Source organism: Mugil cephalus, chromosome 5 (genome assembly GCF_022458985.1).
Source record: "Mugil cephalus isolate CIBA_MC_2020 chromosome 5, CIBA_Mcephalus_1.1, whole genome shotgun sequence".
NCBI lineage: Eukaryota > Metazoa > Chordata > Actinopteri > Mugiliformes > Mugilidae > Mugil > Mugil cephalus.
The window spans coordinates 10,781,177-10,802,389 of record NC_061774.1 but is presented as its reverse complement, the minus strand read 5'-3'; the positions used below and the strand labels follow the sequence as shown (position 1 = coordinate 10,802,389).

General features: G+C 44.0%; 1 protein-coding gene across 2 annotated transcripts in view; it reads right to left on the bottom strand.

The window, feature by feature from the left end:
• Nucleotides 1-21,213, bottom strand: part of pcdh11 (protocadherin 11) — a 129,521-nt gene that overhangs the window by 84,653 nt on the left and 23,655 nt on the right. The window lies entirely within an intron of this gene.

Genomic DNA, 21,213 nt, shown 5'->3' with positions numbered 1-21,213 from the left:
TACCCTCTATAGGGATCTCATTAAAATACTTGGAAATGTAACCCTAGAGTGTTATTGTAGTGCAGAAAACTTTTTTACTTAAGTGACTTCTGTAGAAAACGAGGGTCAATAGGTATTTTGGATCATTAGAAGATAACTGCTGATCCAACATACACATTATCACATTGGATAACGTTAGGCCACGTCTTCGTTATACCTGATGAAGCTGTTACGCTCAGCATTATTGCAAAGGTGGACCTTGCAGAACGCATTTGACTTGAGAATGTTGCCTCGAGCTCTGCTGACTGGTTCGGTGAAAACCACATGCTATGAAAGAAGTTACCATCATAAATAATAAAATTATCCAACACTATCAATTACACAAACATTATTAGCCTGAACCAATGGACTCATCAAACTGGTTGGACTTTGTGCTGACACACTGTTTTTTTCCCATCCTTTAAGACACTCATATTCCAACAGTGTCAGTCATCTAAACTCAGTGTTACCTTCCTATAGCCCCCAAAAGACAACACCTGATTAAATTCCCATTTAATTCCACCGTCTCCTTTTTACAATCAGTGGTGGCAGCTGACTCACACAGTTTACATGTCATTCTTTTTAAAGAAGTGGCCATACAATTACGCGCCCAGACTGCACACACACAAATTAGTTCATGATGTACAACACTAAACAGATATTAAGCTCTGCAGTCCCTTAGCAATGACCGTTTTTCTAAACGTGGCAGCACAACTGTTCTACTTTAACGCTTTTCATGGACACAAAATGATGTGGCTTGTCCACTGCTGTAGAGTTTTACTCTGACAGATTAAACACATTTGGTCAAAATTGGCGTTTTTCGTACGTCAGCATCGTCAGTGTAACTACTATATTTCTTTGTATAGCAAAGCTTAACTGGGGTCAGGGAAATTTATGTAAGTGCAGCCAGAGTGCTGGATTAAAAAAAAGAAAAAAAAAAGCAATCACAGCCACCGTTTAGACTGAATTGTCGCCTTATAGACGTAGTCAGTGCTGACCGGGGATCAATCTGCAGCTCCTCCCTGTCAATCTGTAACATAACTGGGCTGTTTTTATCCCGAGAGGAATTGCACATCTATTTTTACTTCTGTTTCAGGTGGACATAGATGAATTATGCAAATATCCGCTGTTACAAATTCACAAGAGATTGGTTTTGATTAGATGTTCTAGTTGCGCAGTCCAGATCTCCTCAGGGGATTTTGTTAAAAAAAAAAAAATCCGTACCCCCGTCTCCCCCACACACACACGCGCACACACCGATACCGTTTTATCTGAATGACATGCCAAACTATCAACAGGCTCCATCAAATGGAGGCACACACAAGGCCTTCTAAACACCTATTAGAGCTATCGATGGCAGAGGCAGAGGTTATGACCATGGAATGGAGAGGATATTTGTGTCTCCCACTCCGCATTACCAGCATCTTTGGAAAAAGCTTTATAGATTTGGACAGAGGCGAAGAAAGGCTTTATCAGCACCAACACAGAGAGAAACACATTAAGAGATCAGAACCCCAAAGGTCAATTGTGGCTGTGGGCAGTGCTTTGTTATGGTATCCTCTCTGTTTATATTGAACTGGAGCCAAGTGACACACGTGGAAACAAGTAATGATACCAATTTTGTGGACATTTTGGGAGTACAAACCCTCGGTGCATTTTTAATCTATAAGGTGTTTGACGTTTTACGCATATGGATGCGTCCCCTTTCCATGGGAAGCATGTGTTCTGAGCCAGCGCTCGGCATTGCTCTTCATCACTTCATGTTCCTGACAACTAGATAAGAGGTACTGATGTAACGTGCAATAATAAAATGTCAGGATGCTTTTTCATAACAAGCGACTTTAATCATTTGTCATGTGTAATACACAAAGTCATGCGCACGTAAAGACGAAGCATTTTTCCTTAAGAAGTCTGTCGCCGATGCTGCAGCTGAGCTCGGCTTCCAAGCGTCACTTTAACCGCCTCTGACATGCTGCCTTTAAAGCGGCATATACGCCGTATGTTGATTCTCACACTGCTGTGTGACTGACTTGCATTTTTTTTTTTTTTTTTTTTTTTTTTTTTTACAGGGCAACACCACTCACTGGGACAAAATGAGACAAATCCTTAATCCCTCACAAGATGATAATAATAATAATAATAATAATAATAATGTAATCCTTATTCCCGGATGGAACCGTTTTCTGAAAAGACAGTTTTTGGCCCCACAGAGGTTCTATTCAAGAAGAAAAGCAATGGGAAGTTATTTAGAATACACGGCAATTAAAACAAGACACACTGTCCAATCCTACCCACCACGCTAATCCTCTCCGATACAGACGTGCGGGAGCTATTGTGGGTGCAAAAAACGTCCCCCATTTTGCCGCACCCATTGTGTACGTGCACGTAACGCTGCACGCTTACGCCACCGGTCAAAAGTTTGGACACACCTTCCCATTCAGTTCGGTTGAGAAAGCGTGTCCAAACTTTTGACTGGTAGTGTACTCAATCCCCAAGTGTGTTTTCTCAGAAAATAATAATGTATTCTTTTCAGACGCCAGTAGGTACGACCAGAGATCTTACTAGCTGCCGCTGAAGACGCGTGCAATTTTTGTTTCAAAATGGCACATTTACAAAACGCAGGGAAGAGAAATAAATATAAAAAAAAAAAAAAAAAAAAAAAAAAAAAAAAATGTGGCTGCAACAGCTGCTGCAGTGCTGCTGTAGAATAAACCCGGCACAGATGAAAGATGATGAGCGCCTTTTTACTCCCGGACTTCACAAGCGAACTGAGAGCACACAGCATCCATAAATGCAGGCTGAACGCGACATTTTCGGATGCAAAAGGTTTGGAGGAAGAGATGGAATCGTTCCCTGCCATGAAATTTGTCCGTGGCCGCAATTAATGACGGCGAATAATCCTAATGAATGTCACACTACGCTCACGATTGCCATCTCTCTATCTTCAAATGGTCTTGTGGAAATTGCTAATTGTTATAGTAATTGCTCAGACAGAGAAGTGCGCGTCAGAAGCGCGCCAAAGAACGCCGCTCCTTTCTTTTTCGGTTCCCCTTTAATATTATGTCTGTGTTTCTGTTTTTCTGTTTTATTCTCCTTTTTTTTCTCTCTCTCTCTTTGAAAAGCAGTCTCTCTAAATCCAATACAGTTTCTCGCAGCGTGAGGCAGCTTCAAAGCCCTGCTCTGTGGTCAGGCCCGTCGATCCTCTCACCCACCTCCTGGTTGTTTAAGAGACCAAAAGCACAGCGGTGCAGTTTCTTAAACACACAGATCCACCCCAGCACCAACAGAGGGACCGCTGTTTGGCAAAAGAGCCTCTCTTCCTCCTTCCCTCTTGCTCTTCCACTCTCCCTCTCCTCACCTTGGACTCTGACACTCTCCCCCTCCTTCTCTTTACCCACCCTCCTCCATAGACCTCATTATACCCGGATACTCCTCTCTCTTTCTCCTCCCCTCTCTCTCCCATCTAACTGTGCGGCTCCCTCATTGTACAATTTATCTTTTCATTCCTTCTCTCTCTCTCACGCGCACACACACACACACACACACACACACACACACACACACACACACACACACACACACACACACACTCCACCTGTCAGTTACATCACTCTCTCCATCCCTCCGCCATCATTTACCTTTTTCCATCCCCAGCTACTTCAGCTGTCCTCACTCTTCACCCGGCACTCCATCCCAGTGCCCTGCGCCTCCTCTCTATTTTTGCTGCAACTCAATCCCCATCGCCGCCTCTGCTTTACACCTCGCTCTTGATGTGGAGTGATTGATGCCGAACTTAGGCTCTGGGCCATCCCTCCTACCACACGCCACACGGGGACATCACACCGAGCCCAGAGGGGATGCCATTACCTCAGAAAGGGGAGTTGAAGTGGAGGGTGGCAATGAAAGAACAACCCGTGCCCACCCAGGTCTGGAGGGATGGAAGGGCTTCGGGGGGGTGGTGGGGGGGGCCCTTGGTGGGGAGCATGGATCGGCACACTGGAGTACTCATTATGACTCTGTAGGGACTGTCCTGCGGGGCATCTACAGTGTGGCTGTGGAGCTCATTACGCCAGGCTCAAGGCACCGAGAAGCAGCAGGGCTCTTTGCAGAGATAAAAAAGGGGAGGGGTAGCCAGATTACCCTTAATCAGAGGCACCTGTAAGACAGTGAGCACCTCCCTCCTCATCGCCTTCCGTGAAGCCCCTGCTGCACCCATTCCCAACGCACGCACACACACGCACACACACACGCACACACGCTTCCTCTCGCCGCCGTAATTATTGCAATTGCTTCGCTCGACTTTCATTCCTGCGCCGGGGTGTTGCGCGCTCTGCCTTCTAATGAGAAACCCCAGCCACGATCCCGAGGTGTTATTTATTTATTTAATTATTTATTCAACGCAGCATGTATAATGTCAATTATTTAAATTAGTGCGATTTTAGAGCCCCGCGCCTCCCAAAGCCCTCCCCGCTGCGCGTTATCGGCGCTCCGACTCAGATCACACTCCTCACGTCGGTGGATGGAGAGTTAATTAAGTTTCAGCGTGCACACGTGCGCCAAAAACGGAGCGGCGCGGCCCAGGCCGAGCTTCGCCAAAGCAGAGGCGGACGCCGTTCGGCGAGGCCTCGCGAAAAAAGGAAAAGGCTCGGGCAAACGTGAATGGATTAGAAAGGATTTCTTTTCCTTTACTTGACTATTTTAAGTCAGCTGTGCTGCGACCCCATGAGAAACCCAGACACCGAGAACGATGAAAACGCCTTCTCGGCCATTTGCATAAACAGTGTTGCTGTCAGTTGTTTTGGGCAAATCTCCATCTCTGGAACTGACACAACAAACAAGTGTCGACGTTGATGTGAGTCAGAGGGGGCTAGCTCAGCTCGGTCTTACGTGCCGAGGCGATGTACAGTGGGGATTAATAAAAACAAGAACAATGAGACGTGCATGACTGAACCACTTTTTGCGATTCCATCCTTCCTCGCGCGCCTCCCTTCAGGTGCCGAGACGTTCTTTGAAACCGACTGTCAAGATGTTGCCTGCCTGACAGCTTACAAAGAGTTCATCCAAAAGATGCTCTTTATTTTCCGATGCGCTTGAATGACTACGTGACTCGGCTTTCTCTTATCGCCGCTCCAGATTTGTGTAAGACAACGCTAAGCAGCCTTTATCGGTGTAACGCTGTGTCTAAACCTAAGCAGCATAACACGGACCGTAATTATGCCGACGGTGTCACAAATAAGTTGTTATTCAAGCGATATATATTTATTTACCGCAGGCACGCCGCACGGGGAAAGTTAAGACCTGATATCGGAATACTTAAATTGGCATTCAAATTACATTATTTCATGTCATTAAATGGGTATTAGGAATTATAAAAGCAAAGAAAAAAAAAAGCATGAACATTTAAACTCCTTAGCTGCTAAAAGTCTCCACCCACATTCATCTATCATGCCACACAACAGATTCTGCCTCAATTAAATTAAAACGCCCACTTATAAAGTGGTTTGCCTGATCCACGGTGGCATGCACAGACATTTTAGAGATTATTTTGGCTTTTTTTTTTCTTGTTTTTAATTCACCGTTTACAGTCCACGTTAGCACCAAAGGCTAGAATTTTGTGTAAAATGCGGTTTAATGCAGCCATTGGTTTTCTGTGCGTTCTGACTGGTACAAAAAAAAACTAAGAGGGGAAATCACAATAAGCAGCCATCCGACAAAAGACACAGTTTATTCACATGTGCTCTTTTTTTTCTCCTCACATCAATAACTAAAGACTTTTGTCACTAATCGTGGAATGTGGCCTCATTATTTCAGCTTGATGAGCTGCCACACCTGACAGAAATATGACAACAAAAACAAAAAGATCTGTGTTGAGAGGCTGATCTGCTCGTTCCCTCGGTGCCCGGTGAGAAGGCTTGCTTCATGGGATGCGCAGCAGCTGCACCGTGGGGGGAGAATCAAGTTCAAAGAAGTTGTTGTCGTCGCGCAAACTGGAATAAAGTGGTGAAACATTCACAAGATACCCAGAGTTATGCGTGTTTTATCTCTTTGGTTTAGCCGATGAAATGGAACCGTCGCGCATTTTGTTTTGCCTGCAGTGGAAAGGCAAAAGGTGAAAGAAAGAAAGAAAAAAAGGAAAGCCGGAAAAAGGGACTCTCGACGCAGTGCGATGCATCCTCGGTCTCTGTCACAGTCTCGAATCAAAATCACCCCAACTTTCGAAACCTGTCGCCCCGCGAGCTTTCGCTCGTACTTCTTTATTCAGTTTGTAATTATGCATTCCTTAAAAACTAAAAGCTAAGAGCTTGTGACAGTGTTACCGGAAATAAATTGTCATAAATTTCTGCTGCTTACAAGATGATGGATTACACTCATCAGTGCAAGGCCTCTAATCTAATCTGGAGCTGCACTCATCAAAGACCTCGGAGGAGGCACGCCGATCTGGGATCACTAAATATGTCCTTGTTTTTCTTGGGTTCTCAACATGATCTGAAGCCAAAACTGATGTTAGATCAGCATGGGCACTTTGGAAATAATAGTCCTGATCCCAGTTGTGCTCTGATGAAAGAGCCATGAAAGACACCACCACACCTTTTTGAACATCCGTACATGACCTGGATGCTGTTACAAAATAAAGATTCTGCAGTCACGACAGACGGATAGAGTCTCTTCTCCTTGCACATTGTTAATTGTGATAAATTCATGTCACCGCTGCAGTTACATGCCCATTAAGCGACGGCAATCTGGTTTTCAGTTCCAGCCCATGTCTGCTATTAGGACACTTTTTGGCTTTCCCTTTGCCTGCCCACACGTAATGACACACTTGAGTTGTTAAGCCCGCCGTTAGACCGGGGCTGCAGCCCTCATACAAAATGACAGTGGAACGTTCACTGCGGTGCAGTGTATTTCTTTTCTTCAGCTGCCAGTACATTTGTTTTCATTAGCCGGGATTGGTCAGCAGTCTAGACCCTCGTGTCCAGTAATGGAGCATACGATTGCAGGCCCATTATGGACTCCCAGTGAAATAAATGATATATTGATCTTAAATATTCCACGGTTCTTGTGTCTCTCTGGACGGCTGGAGCTGCCGCCATACAAAAAACCTTGTTAAGCATCTTTAAGGCAACGTTCAATTTACTATGTGCGCGACGCTCACTTTGTGAAACTCCGGCAAAAAGGGATTTTTACGTTCACACGTGGCAGACTTTATGTGCGCGGCAGTTCCTGAAATATTAAGACCTTGAAGAATAAGGCGCAGGACTTAGTAAAGCAATCACGGCTAATGTAAGGCTATAATGAAAACAAACTGTACGCCGAGGTGCAACACCGAGCATTAATGAAATTACAGAGCTGGAACTCGGTAGACTCGTGTCTGTATTGTGCAACGAAACAGAACAGGACAGGAAAGCAACTGATGCATGCAAGTCACAGTCACAATTACTATTTCATTAAGGAGCTGCTAGCATTGGCAACCGGTCTCTGGCATTGTTGCGAGGAGGCTGGCACGGCACCGGAAAGGCGGGCGGGGGTGAGGGTTTTCGGGTGACGGAGGGGCGGGGGGGAGGGAGGGGAAGGGGAAAGGGGAGCCGTGGGTGGGAGGAAACATGCTTTAATTTGGGTCATCTCCCAGTCTGCACGAGGTCAGGTGACAGAGCCTCCTCTGCACCTAATCTGAAAACACATATGCTGTAATGCGTAGCCACCTGAATTAATTGCCCTAATTATTCAAGATACAAGAGGGATGGGGGTTAGAAACAGGAAAACAAGCGTGGTGGAGAAAAAATGGTGCGGCATGTTAGTCCAACAAAGACTTATTGCAGTGGCACGCATGCATTAAAGGAGATGGAGGCTACCTGTCAAGATGACAGGCCGGCCCTTAATTGCGTTAAAAGGGGGGAACGTGTGCATGCCTCGCAGAGCCGAGTGTGTGCTCGGTGGGGGGAGGGGGAGTAATCTTTGTTGCCACATCTGAAGCAGGCAGGCGCCATGAGTCAGTGCTGCCCCGGAGGCCACGCCGCACCAAGCTAAACAGCTCTTATGTGCATCTCATGGCAACTTTTCATACTCAGCCAAAAGGACAAACAATAACTAAAACGAGTTAAGAACTCCTAAAGAGTAAAAGGTGAAAAGTAAGCCCGAGTGTTACTTGGTGGAACTTTGGCAGTTGGGTTTTGACTGACGCAGGAAAAGTAAAATAAATTAATTAAATAAAAAAGTTACCGTATCCAGTATAAAATCGAAGAAATGGTCAGAACGTAATCTGTTTGAGGCTAAAGCTCACAGAGGGCTTCAGGGTGTTACAGCACAAGTGTACTGTATATAAAACATTTCAAACCTAGACTAATATTTGTTATGGCAAAAGAAAAAGAAAGAAAGAAATCTTACTAAATGCCAGCGGAAAGACAACAAAAGGGTAAGCAGGGAGCAAGTGCTCGCGCGAATAGCTAGAATTAAAGTTCATTATTGTTTATTTTTAAATTGCCGTCAGTTAGCCTGACCACATCAACCATCGCAAAACTGTGGGTGATGGGAGCTATTTTTGCAGGTGTTATACTGCACTTTATTCATCTCACTTTATGTGTAACTGGTTATGTTAATAGGATTTCAACTCAATTTATTCAAGTGCTGATCAATGGCATGCAATCTCGGCACTTCATGCATTATGTATTTTAATGGAACTCACTTGCTTTATGGCTGAATGGCTAAAGGTTAACAGTCCCAATAGGTGGGACTCCCCGAAGACTAATCTGAACTTCAAACACAGCTTCTTCCTTTTTTTTTGTTCCTTTTCTGTTTTACTTCACAAGGCAAAAGCGCACAACAACAGAAAAGTTGTTTTTATCACCACTTCTTATGGCTCATTGAGAGAAAGAAACGATTTATTACCCCTTGCATCCTTTGCCCATATTAATGTGATAATAAATGCCCGTAGACATTTTACTCTCCGCAGGAAGTGAGGCGGAAAAAAAGGAGGAGTTCGAGGTTTGGGGAATTCATAAGAAGGGTAGTGGTGCAAGGGAGGGGCCAGGGGAAAGATGGAGCGTGGGTACAGTGATTAGAGGAATGTGTAGGAGTAATGAAAACTGAGAAGAGGGGAGGCAGCCAGACAAAATCTCAGACCAACAAGAGGCTCAGATGGGTCACACTTTCCGTAATTACGCTACATTAACCGGCGTTTTGATATTGAAAACGAGTCATTTCACCGGTGAGATCTGAAGTCGTGTTCTCTTCAGTTTAATATGGAAAACATCCAGGCGTCTCTGAGGGCCCTTGTCTCTCTCCACTGCCACTCCCTGCTCAATAAAACTGGCATACGATTCCCAAGATGAGAGTCCCACTGGACTGCGTGAGGACTGTGAGGTAAAAAACCCCTCCAGTCCCTACTAAATCTAGAAGTAGAAGACAGAATGTGCTATAGACGTATCCTATGAGGGTCACTCGGCAGTTTTCACCTTATTGTCTTCTCCGTCATCAAGATTTGCCGGTGGCCTTTTAGAAAATGATGTTGAGCTGCTCACAATATGACTTCTTTTAACCTTATGGAAAATTTTAAAGAGTCCTCTCCTTGTCAACTCCGTGCCAAAGAGAAGCTACTTGGATATTCCTTTTATGCACGCTGTGCATTAAAAATGCTGGCGGTGTAATGGATTGTTTGATCAGTGGTCATTTAGAAGCAATCGAATGGTGAAAGGACCAAAAAATGCTGTCTGGCTTTTCCCGAGCTTAAATTGACAAGTGCTTCAGCAGTGCCTCACAGCTGGTCTGCTCAAATATGGATTGGACTTCTGGGACATTTTACACCATTGCTAGGTAAACAAGCACGAATGCATGAATCAATTCAGAACCAGTTAATGAGAGCGAAATTTGGCCGCGTTTGCCACCATTATCATTCTGTCATAGTTTTAGTTTCACATGGATGAAAGTGGATTAATGGTACGACGTATGATTGCTCGGGGAATTAGGGTATTTGTTGAGGCGAGTGGAGGCTTGAAGCTGTCAAAAAAAATCACTTAGTCGACAAAAGATTCCAGTCAGAAACATGACGTATAACCTGTAAAGAAGCACTTGCCCTCAACACAGCCTGAGCAGGGGCCAACCATTTTAACTGGCGCCATCAGTCTCCTCCAGGTAATGCAATTAGATGCCACTAATATCTTGGGATGCTCTTGAAACTGCAAATGCACTTTTGCTAAATAGCACGCACTGTAATAACTAGTGACAGCACTCAAGGAGCCAGGTTGAAAAAAAAAAAAAAAAGCTTTCTCATGTGATTGGTTCAAGTAATTGGACATACTGTACAGAACGCTCCAACTGGTGGAAATCATGAACTGAGGACAGATGTTATCTAAATCTATGTTTGCGCTGTTGCCGGGCAACGCGCCTCACCTTGGATTAAAACATGCATGGTGAATTTGAATGATGGGCTTGGGCAGTGTTGAAGTGGAATTACACTCCTGTGTCTCTGTCTACAGATCAAGTCACCAGGTTGACTAACCCGAGCACAGCAGGAAAAATAATCCACTTATGACTCAATGGTTGCTTTTTGGCTCAGAGGACTGAACCTGCAATCGGAATTTCGCCAACTAAACACGAAATCAGGTGGCGTAAAGTTGTTTTCTAAAACTAAGGTGAATTAAAACTCTCAGATATTACGCCTGTGTTCTGTCACACATGCCTAGAACCACCTACAGTAGCCCCTGAGTGGGTTGAGGGAAGCTGTCAGACCATCAGTGGCAGTGCTCTCGCTACTACTACATCTTGGAACAGTCAAAGTCGCCCACACACGAGACGAAAACAGCCATTTCACTTACAAACACACACACACAAAACACACAAATGTATATACAAATGCACGCGTTAAGAAAATGCCATAGGGGTACAGGCACAAGTAACCAAAAGTTCATTGAATCACTGTAATCTTAGGCTAAATCTCTTCACTTGATGGATTAACTGGAATATCAAAGAACAGAATGCAATATAACCAAATAGGGCTGATCAGGAGCTGAGATAGCGGCTACGTATCCAGAGAAACAGAGATAGAGAGACAGAGAGGGAGGGAATAGGATCTGCTTCTTGCTCCCACTATCCCCCTCAAGGCAACGTCAGGATAAATCTTCTAAGGGATTATCCCGGCTACACAATGTTCTCTGTTCTGCCCATTGTATGCCTCTTTAAGCACAATTGATAAATTAGTTATTTATATTGTGGATGGATCAAAGTCAAACACTGGATTTTCCTTTGACTGGAAAGCATTACAAATAATTGGCCGTGTGTGTTCTTCCCATGCCAGATTCCACTATGGAGACTGTTTTGAATCTGCATAAGATTATGAACTAGAGTGAAGAGTAAGCCAAGACTTTGGCTTTTTTTCTTTTTTTCAACCAAAAGTTGCAGATATGGTTTTCAAGCACCGAGCCAAAAGGAGTTAACACAATAGTACGCTTTAGTCGAGCTACCCAGTTGTGCTCCGCTACCCTAATTTTGGTTCGCCTGTCTGCTCAATGGGGGCCCAAATCAGTCTTTAATGAGTTGCACATGGGCTCAGATATCTCCCTGGGAACCCTTCTGCTTTTAATTTAAGGTAAACTAATAGCTTCATTTATTGGTAATTAGAAAAAAAAAATAATATTCTTCTTCTAAGTGTAACATCCTCTGCTCCTTCCACTGGCGGCTCACTCTTCAATAGTTCATGAATTTTAATTCATTTTAGTGCTTAGGCCAATCCCCCAGTTGTATGAAGCGACGGAGAGTTTTAGTCAAATTGAATTACCCTCTCTGTGTTTCACTGCTTTCACCTCCTACCGTCCTCATTTCTATCATTTTCCTCCTCCCTCGCTTTTCACCCACCTTACGTTTTACTCTTCCCCCTTTGCCTTATTTTACCCATCAATTATGACTTCTTTATTTTCCTCTTAGACTGCCGCTAGACAGCAGTAAGTTGTACGCCTGTGTTTTAAGTCTGGTTGCCCCCAGCACATGTAAATGACTTTGGCACTTGATGTTTGAAGAGAAAAGATGAAGAAAAAAAAAAAAACATCCCTAAGTGCAAAATCAAACAGATAAGAGGCAGGAATATTCACTTTGCTGGGGAATGTACGTCTCGACATGTACTGTCTTTTATGTTTTCCCTTGAAAGTAGCTAAGGACAGTTAGTTCTGCAGGTATTCTAATCCCGCATATTAACGGCAGATTTGTGGGTTTCCATTTCTGAAACAGTTTTCTTTTTTTTTTTTGGTTGTTGTTGTGAGAAATCTAACAGAAGGCTAAGAGATGTCGCTATAATGTTCCCACCACACGTGTACAGGCTGGCCCTTGTGTTATCACCCAGCCCCATATGTGCGGCCCTGCACTCCGGCGATGCTCTACAGAATGATCGCCCATACATAAGCAACCAGACGTATAATAAAAAAAACTGCTGGAGAGGAAAAAATCTCACATGTCAGGAAGTTGGTTGCTCGCTGCGTTTGAGGTGACCCACATTACACCGAGTCGTTCAAATGACCTCTGAGGTGTTATCTCCAAAAGGCAAACATGGAAGCACTGCCCCCCCTCCACCCACCAACCACCCACCACCCACCACCCACCCACCTACCCATCCTCCTTCTTGGATGCCAGAAAATATCTGACTTTGCAAAGAATCTGCCTGCTGCATCTGCAACACCGTATCTGCGGAAGGTCAAATGTTGTTTTGAGAATATGGGAGATAATAGCGTTACGGTAAAGTACGGGGATGCACCTTTTTTACAGAGTTCCAGTGAAATAAATTCATGGTTAAACAGCCCTCAGTGATAAAAGCAGGAACAGTGCTGAGGTATTGGCAGTAGAAAGCATGGGTGAGGTGTAGACGGAGCACAAAAAGGATATCATTTTGAGTAACAATGAGCCTAAGATAAACATTTACACCACGGAATACAGGCGGGTGAGAGGTTAACGCCTTGTGATCTCTTTTGAGAAACTGTTCTTAACTTCTCGCGAGGAGCACTTTGTCCTTCGCTGACCTGGATCATCAACAGTAAACCCATTAGAAAGAGAACACCAGATGACAAATACCCCAGGATCATGCTGAGCATTCATCTGCCACATTTGTCTGAGTGACAAAGCATTTCCTGCTGGCAGGAAGGGTCATCTTACAGGGTTACTATGCACGTAGCCCAGGGATTCGCATTGCACATAATTCACAGTCAACTCCCTTCATCTTATTGATGATGACCATCATCTATTAGTGTTGAAAAATGACGGACATATCCATCCGCCGAATCCCACAGAGGCTTAATTGGCATTGTCTAGTGGGAGACACTGGCCTCCACTTCTTCCCAGCATGCTATTAAGCCCTGAGACAAGCAGTTGTACACTGACAAGTGGATAAAACTCCATAACTTAACCGGAGAGACTGGACACCCCTGGCAATCTCTTTGTTGTGTCTAAAAATAGTGAGTCCCAATGGTCTCTGTTGGAGAGGGGGGGAAAAAAAGGCAGAGGCACACTTCATTATTTCATTATGTTCCCTCAGTCTGATTTACATACACACCAGAGGAAGGGTAATTTTCATGCGAGCGTCATGGCTGCGGCGAGGAGCTGTGCGCCGATCCCCAGCTGAATAGCAAGGCACAAAAACAGGCTCGAGATACACTCAGTACATTCTAGCCCTCATGAGGTGGACATGATCTCATGTTATCCATGTTTCCCCCCGAAGCATTAAGTCATGCATGCATCATGTCAAGGAGACTCGGAGTAGGAAACGCCAGCCTTTTTCAGTCGGCGTGTTTAATAATGGAACAAGGAGATGAATGCTGAGTTTAATCTCAATCCCGGCTTCAGCGTTGCATCATCTGTTCTGGCGCACTCGTTTTCCCTCACTTGATGTTTTACTCCCCCTATATGTATTGCATGCTTAAGTACTTGCTTGTGCTGTCATATTCCCTGAGAAACTTTGTACGCTCCTGTATCCGCCATGTTGCGCCGCTTCGCTGTGCACTTACACCGGTAGCTACCTTTGAACTGTTTGTGACCTCGGTGACTCTAGTTTTGTGCAGTCAGCACTCAGAGAAAACACACCGCAAATACTGGGCACACGAGTAGCGGTGTGCTGTGCTCCATTCTTTGATTACTCTCTAGATCGTGTTCTCACCCGATCCAAAGGAACAGAAACCAGCTAAAGTGTAAAAAATAAATGCAAGGGCTGGTTTCATTCAGAAAATACACTCTGCTGCTACTTACGGAGTTGAATTTGGATTGCTTACAAGAAATATAAAGACCTTACGCGATGTGAGGAGGCCACCATGTTTTTTCTGTAGGCGAGGACAGCGAGGTAGTAAATCATTAGGGCTTTGTTTCGTAGGTGTAAAGGTGTATTTAATCATCCCGACACGCTTCCTAAACACGTTATCAGTGGTCAATGTTTACATGGCCGGAGGATTCCCACAAAAGACTCCCAGAGGATTTGCAGATGCTGGCTGATGTGAGTCACCGGGGGGGGGCCGGGTCAAACAAATGTGGTGTGTCTGGGTGACCTTAATCACTTCCAGGTTCATCCAGACTCGGATTTCACTTGTGTGCCTTATTTCAGGTCACTGCCTCAAAGTCAAAGTAGGGCACAGTCATTATCTGCGGGAGCATAACGCAATCATCCACACAATACAATAAGGTCGGCACAATTCACTGAAGTCATTGGAGTGTCGTCCATTACCTCTGGCTTTGAACACATGTGTGCCCCAACTGCAAGCTGCGTGCCTATGTGTGCGCCAATCGTAGGTGGTGTTTTTTTTGACAAAAAAAAAAACATAAAATGGACATTGCAAACTTCAACCACAGTGAAGCTGAGCGGAAAGCAAGGAGATTACAGGGTGTTCTCGTCGTTATTTTTATTTTACTGCATTAGCTACATGCAAATTCAGTCAAAAACGAGTGAAAAATGATGGCGGGGGAGGCCAAATGCTTGATTCGGGATGAAGAGAAGAGAAGAAGTAAAGAATCTGCAGCATCCAATGAGGAGAAATTGTACATTAATTGAATTATTACTGTAAAAACCAACTCCAAGGGATGGGTGTTAAAAGCGTATCTCAACGTGAAGCCTCCTCACTTCAAGGTATATCGGGTTGATCCCGGGAACGCTGCTCTTTCTCTTTTTGAAGACGCCGTGCACATAAATTCTCCACGACCGCCGGCGAATATCACAGACATTATTTAAGAAGCCTCAAAACATCCCTGATTCTATTGCCCTCCCTAGTTTAAAGCTTTGGCTCTCTTTCTAAATTTATTGTGGAACGTGTTCTTGGGCACTGTGGCGTTTATTTATTTTTTTTTTTTTATTACCATCTACTGTATATTAAAAGAAACCTGGTATTTAGATAATGCCATTAAAGAAAGTGGAGCTCTTTCTGATGGAGAAAAGCGATTAGGTCAAAACCTTGTTAGAGGCTTAGAGTTGTTTGCCTGTGTTTGCTGTGCAAGTTAAAGCCGTTGTTTTCACGCAGAGTGTGTTCTAAAATTGGTGCAAGTAAAAGTTTCAGAAAGGGGTCAAGCGATCTGCGCAATTTGTGCTACCACGGGCTCGCATTCGCCATCTATTATTGTGCGTTAATGGCTCCGTACGTACCTCCTTGCTGACACCAGTTTTCAAGCGAATAACATTCGCGGCGCATTTTATTATGAGGAAGCACCGAAATAGCAACAGCGCTGATGACGTGGGGGGGGGACTACATTAATCACAGCAAGTGTGACACAAAGTCATCAAGCTGTGGAGCTAGTTGCGGATTCGACGTGTAATGTCTGAGCGTCTCATGCAGACGGTTTCGAAACATAATCGTTCCCTGCAAATGCTTGTTTCAGAGATTTCTGCTCGACCCCCTTTTTTTTTTTTCCTTCCTTGCGACAGGATGAGGAGAGAGCAGACAAAGAAAATCAGCATGTCATTGTGAGTGTGTGCCCGCCTGTGTTTGTGGATTAACTTTGCACTTTGTACATGTTTGACTAGGGTGCATTTGGGTCCTCCGCTTGTCTTTTTGCGGTTCCACCCCAGACAGAGCCTGACAGCTATGTACAATATCCTGTTACAGAACACAACCGCACAGACAAAGGAAGGAGGCATGCATCAAATGCTTTAGTTAAACAGTCCTTTTCGCACATGCAAACCTTTGCTGTCGGCCCACTTGTGCCGTGCGCGGCTCTAATTAGTCAATGGGCTGATCTCATTTGTTCAAATGCTTTTGTTGCAGGTGTCCACTCCAAGCTGAGAAGATTGCCAGAGGCATTAGGTTAGGGAGGTGGGCTTAGGGAACCTATATAAACGACTTAATGGCTTAAGCGCGGTCATGCTTACAGCTTACATGCATGTTATCAGAGGTATTGCATTGCAGACATTTCTAAAAATAAAAATAAATAAAAAAAATAATAAAAAAAAATAATCTACTGCATCTTGTAACAGTGAGCACTTTTGAGAATTTGAGAAGATCTTGATATCAAATGCTGTTTCCAATTTCACGTGCAGCTGAAGAACCATTTCTTCTCCCTCTTTACAACATGCTAGATAGAGGCTTGTCTCTGTCTGTCTGTTGTCAGAGGAGGTCAGCACACCCCTTGTTCAGTCCTGAAGTGTTACAATTACCCTGGAGTAGATTTCCGGGTTCCAAGAGCGCGCGCGCGCACGTGTATGTGTGTGTCATGAAACGGCCGCACGTATTAATGGAGATATCGCTTAGGGGACGTGTTCTTCGTGGCTGGATACGGTGTGTCCGTCGCACCGGAACAGCGAGTGTTCGAAACTCAGCGATTAGTGCACTGTCCGGTTAATTTTAACAGGGTTTGCAATGGGAATAATCAGGAATTAAGAGTTGGCATCTACTTTAAATCGCCTTCTTTTACGCATTCGTGGGGGGATACTGTCAGGATGGGAAGAAGGAAAAAAAAAAAGGCAATTGTCTGCGGCCTCCCGATTATCCCCTGCAAAAGCCTATAATCTGTCTGAAAGTACTTAAAGAGTCAAGCAGCAAAATAAACAACATTGATTATCATCCCACTGTTCTTTTTTTTTTTTTTCTTTTCCCCCAAAGAGGACCACGCAGCGAGGGAGGGGTTATGAGGCTAAGGTTTGCGCCTTCCCCCGTCAGCGCCATCTGCTTAGGCAAATGTTAAGGCAGGCTAAATACCCCCTGAGTCCTCTGTTCAAACCAGATTATCAGCTATTCTAAGGAGGCGGACGAGCATCTTATCATCTCCAAATCTCTTTTACAAAAGCAAATCAAGAATTCTGCGCTAGGATTACCAGGATTAAGGAGGACACAGACATGGCCCTCCTTGGACAATGTCTTTAAGTTGCCGCCTCTCTGTCTGGCCACCTCCAGCTCGCAAAATGCTGCCATCTCGTCATGACATAGTTTTTGATAGTGGATTATTCACGTGCGCCACACATTCTCGGGAATGGAATCCTGTGTTTGGTGACACGCCGCACATGGTACGTAAACGTGTGCACCGGCAGCAGCCCCGCCGTGTTCACTGATTTACACATTTACTCGTACAGCCCAGTCACACTTTAGAAAAGAGGGTCCGCTTTACGAAAAAAAAAAAAACTTGACAGTGTCGCATGGCGTTGAACAATGACCCACAGTGGGACGTGGCTATGAAAAGCACATTTATTAGGTCCAACGGCATGATAGATTGCCAGACAGGCTTCCCACTGTTGGGTTTAAAGGGAAGGTAAAACGAGGGGGGAGAATTTCAATGCAAACTATTTCTGCGCCACTGAGGCTTCATTGCCGAATTCAAGCGCGCCGCGGGTGACCCACTAGCTGGAATAACGGATGAAAATATTGACAAACTAACAGTATTAGTCTTTGCGTTCAAGGGGGATTAGAGTTAAAAGTACATGGGTGAAACTGAGGTTAAAGCCACGATTACCCCAAAGATGGGTCGGGCGAGGGAAACGGGGGAACGGATTTCTCAAAATAGCGCTCGCAAAGCTCCGAGCGCAGTAACACGCGTTCGACAAAAAACAATCAAGCTCCGACAAAGCCGCGCGGACGCACCGGCAGCTATAGCAAATATCCGAACATTTTGTGCGCCTGTTAATCAAGAGGACATCATTAATCCGAGGGATTTCTCGTACCTGGGATGTTTTTTAGGGAACACAGAGGCTCGCCAACTGTCTCGCGGGCACGCCAGCCAACCATATGCTCCTCGCACACTATCAGCAACAACTGTTTTAGCTCACACTTTTAACAAGGAACAAACAATTGTACAAGCAATCGATGTTCTTCAGATCCCCGCTCCACAGTCACACCTCGTTTAATCAACAGAATTGTTTTCAATGAAAACAATCTCCGGGCTGTAGAGCTACTCAGTGTCTCAGAAAGAACCACTCGGCGGGCTTCCACACTGATTTGATTGTTGCACACACAAAGGTAGATAGACCACTGCAGCTATGGGGGATGATTGAATTATTCAGTTTGGCAGAGATTTGGCAGCAATTGTGTGGAGTGTTGCCTTGAGTGGAGTGCAACAGAAAAACAGCATCTTCTTGTTTCCTGCACCACTGCACAGCACACGCATAAATAGCCTCTGCTTAGACAGTCAGCATTGCTTCAGGACAGCCTCACATCATACCCCCAACGTGCTCGCCGCTCGGTAAATTGACCCACACCTCCCCGCAGACTCGCTTGACGTTAAACGCCTCCGATTTGAGGCGTTTAGAGTATAAACATTCAGATGTTTCAAGGATTTCAAGGTGGAGGTACGCAATCGGGGTAACACGAGTACCGCCTTTATGTTTCTAACATCAGCACTGAAATACACAGGCGCATTAACACTGTATAAAGAGTTCTTTATACAACTAAGAGTACTTTATGTTTCTTGTTGACTACCTCACATATTTATCCAGAATACATGACTATGGAGAAATATGCTGATCGCCATAAAATTTATGGCATAAAACCTCACTCATTGACCCTAACCCTTGAACTGGCATCGCAACCGCACAGTTGAGCTTTCTTGTAGTAGTAGTAGTAGCAGTAGTAGAAAATGAAATGCTTAATCTCTCATTCTGTACCCATTTTCTAACCATTGCTAGTCATACAATTTGTAAGATACACAACTCTGCCCATGTGTGAACACATTATATATGCAAATATACAAATATCTAAGATGTGGCTTTTATACTCTCTGAGATGTGTAGCGCTTTTGGACAGATGACCGTAGGTCCAAAAATACACATCATACAGCTTCGGCATATTGTATCAGTCTGTACAATCGTGTAAACGTTTTAATAATGATATGTCAAAATACTCAGCTTGCAGTGCACGCTATTAATATAAGTTAAAAATAAATTATATTTAATCGCGATTAATCGTATTTCTTAGTGTGGAAGACGAAGGGTTAAATTAGAAAGAGATATGTTTAGGTAGCTTTATATAACTTATGAATACATATTCGTGTATCTATGACATTTGGTATGAAAAAGTAATACCACAACTATACTGATAACATATATGTCGGGAAATTAGGAAATTATTCGGAAAAGTCATTAAATATGAAGAAAAAACAATGATGCTAATCATATATTTAGAGATGTTAAACAGTGAATGGGGTCAAAATGAGCCCAAAATATGAGGTTTAAAAACATCACATTCATAGCAGCGCAGGTTATTGAATGCCTTTTTCTTAAAAGAAAAAAAAAAATGTGCTGAGACAACCACTTCATTGACCATTTAGCCCTGACAATCTCTAATCCCAAATTGTCATTCTATACTGCCTGCAGGAGATCACAGGGATCTCAGTGCAGACTGCCAGCGACTTGTAAAATCAATGTTATGTGAAGGAACAGAAAAGCATCTCAGCGGCTCCTTTGCAACGCTAGCCCGCACAAATACCGGACATGTTCTAGTTTTATGTTACGTTTATTAGAGGCAAAGAACTGATAACAGGGCCGAGGTACTGATTGCACTGATTGCACTGTCAAGGTTGAGCAAAGTCACCGGAAAGGTTCGCTTTGACTCGAATAACAAAGTCTGCGCGCGCTCTCTGATCAATCCTCCGGTTTGTTAATATCAACTAAAAATAAACATGCATGATTATTACTAGCAAGGCGTCCGACGTTACAGGAAACAGCTGCATGAGAAAAAGCTTCACTGAGTCGTGGTGTAAATGGAGAATAAAGGAAAACAAATACGATTAATGAAGACCATATGGACCGGCACAACTCCACCTATTGAGCCGTGTGTGCGTACGTATTGTGCGCTCCCGTGTGGGTCTGTGGACGTGCTGCTCCATTTGCAGACATATCATTGCATTATATGTAATCAAACTTACAACATATAACTAGCTTCCTGGCCTGTTATATGAAATTGAATATGGCGTCCTCATAAATCACGAATCAATATGTCAACAAAGAAACTCTGGAAACATTTCCCCCCCGCATGATGTAATAAAACCACGGTTCAACCTTTGAAAGTAATTTATTAGATGATAAAAATCCCTGGGAATGCACTTAATGTGAGCTTACTAAAATCACAACCTACATTCAAACGGCAACAATGGAACGGTCCAAAGACATACCAAAGACATTTTTTCCTGTTATAAACCAGACCAGCTCCTTCTTCCTGTAAGCCACCCCCACCCACCCCCCCGCTCCCCTACCCTTCATTGCTTCTTTCTCATCTTTGACTTTGCACTCTGAAGCAGAAAAGAAAAAAAAGAAAAAAAAGAAAGATTATCGCCTACTCTATCTTCCTGCACAAATGTTAGGACTCATTAATGCCGCGGCTTTGTTGGACTATTTTTTAATTTATTTATGGCTCGTCTGAAAACATTTCATTACCTAATTATGCATAAAATGAAGAATCAAACCATAATTTATGGAGCTCAAAGAGACGAGTGCTACCTTACCATCGAGCAAGGCGCCCTGCGTTTAAGTGAAGATGATGCATTTAGCAGGTTTACATTTATCTATTAATAGAGCGTTGACATTCATGCACTCCCGGTAACAGAAAGCATCGTCTTGAGCGTGCACCACTCTCTCAAATCACCAAGGACACTTTCCCCGAGGGAACTGATTAGCTCAGCTTTCGGAAATGTGAAACAACTTTGATAAGCAATTAAACATTTTCTGTTGTCTCCACTCTGGCTTTGTTTTTATGCCTTTCAAGTCTGTATTTTTGGATCAAATCCACATAAGTGCTGCACAACACAGTGTTTGAGCAAAGGTTATTG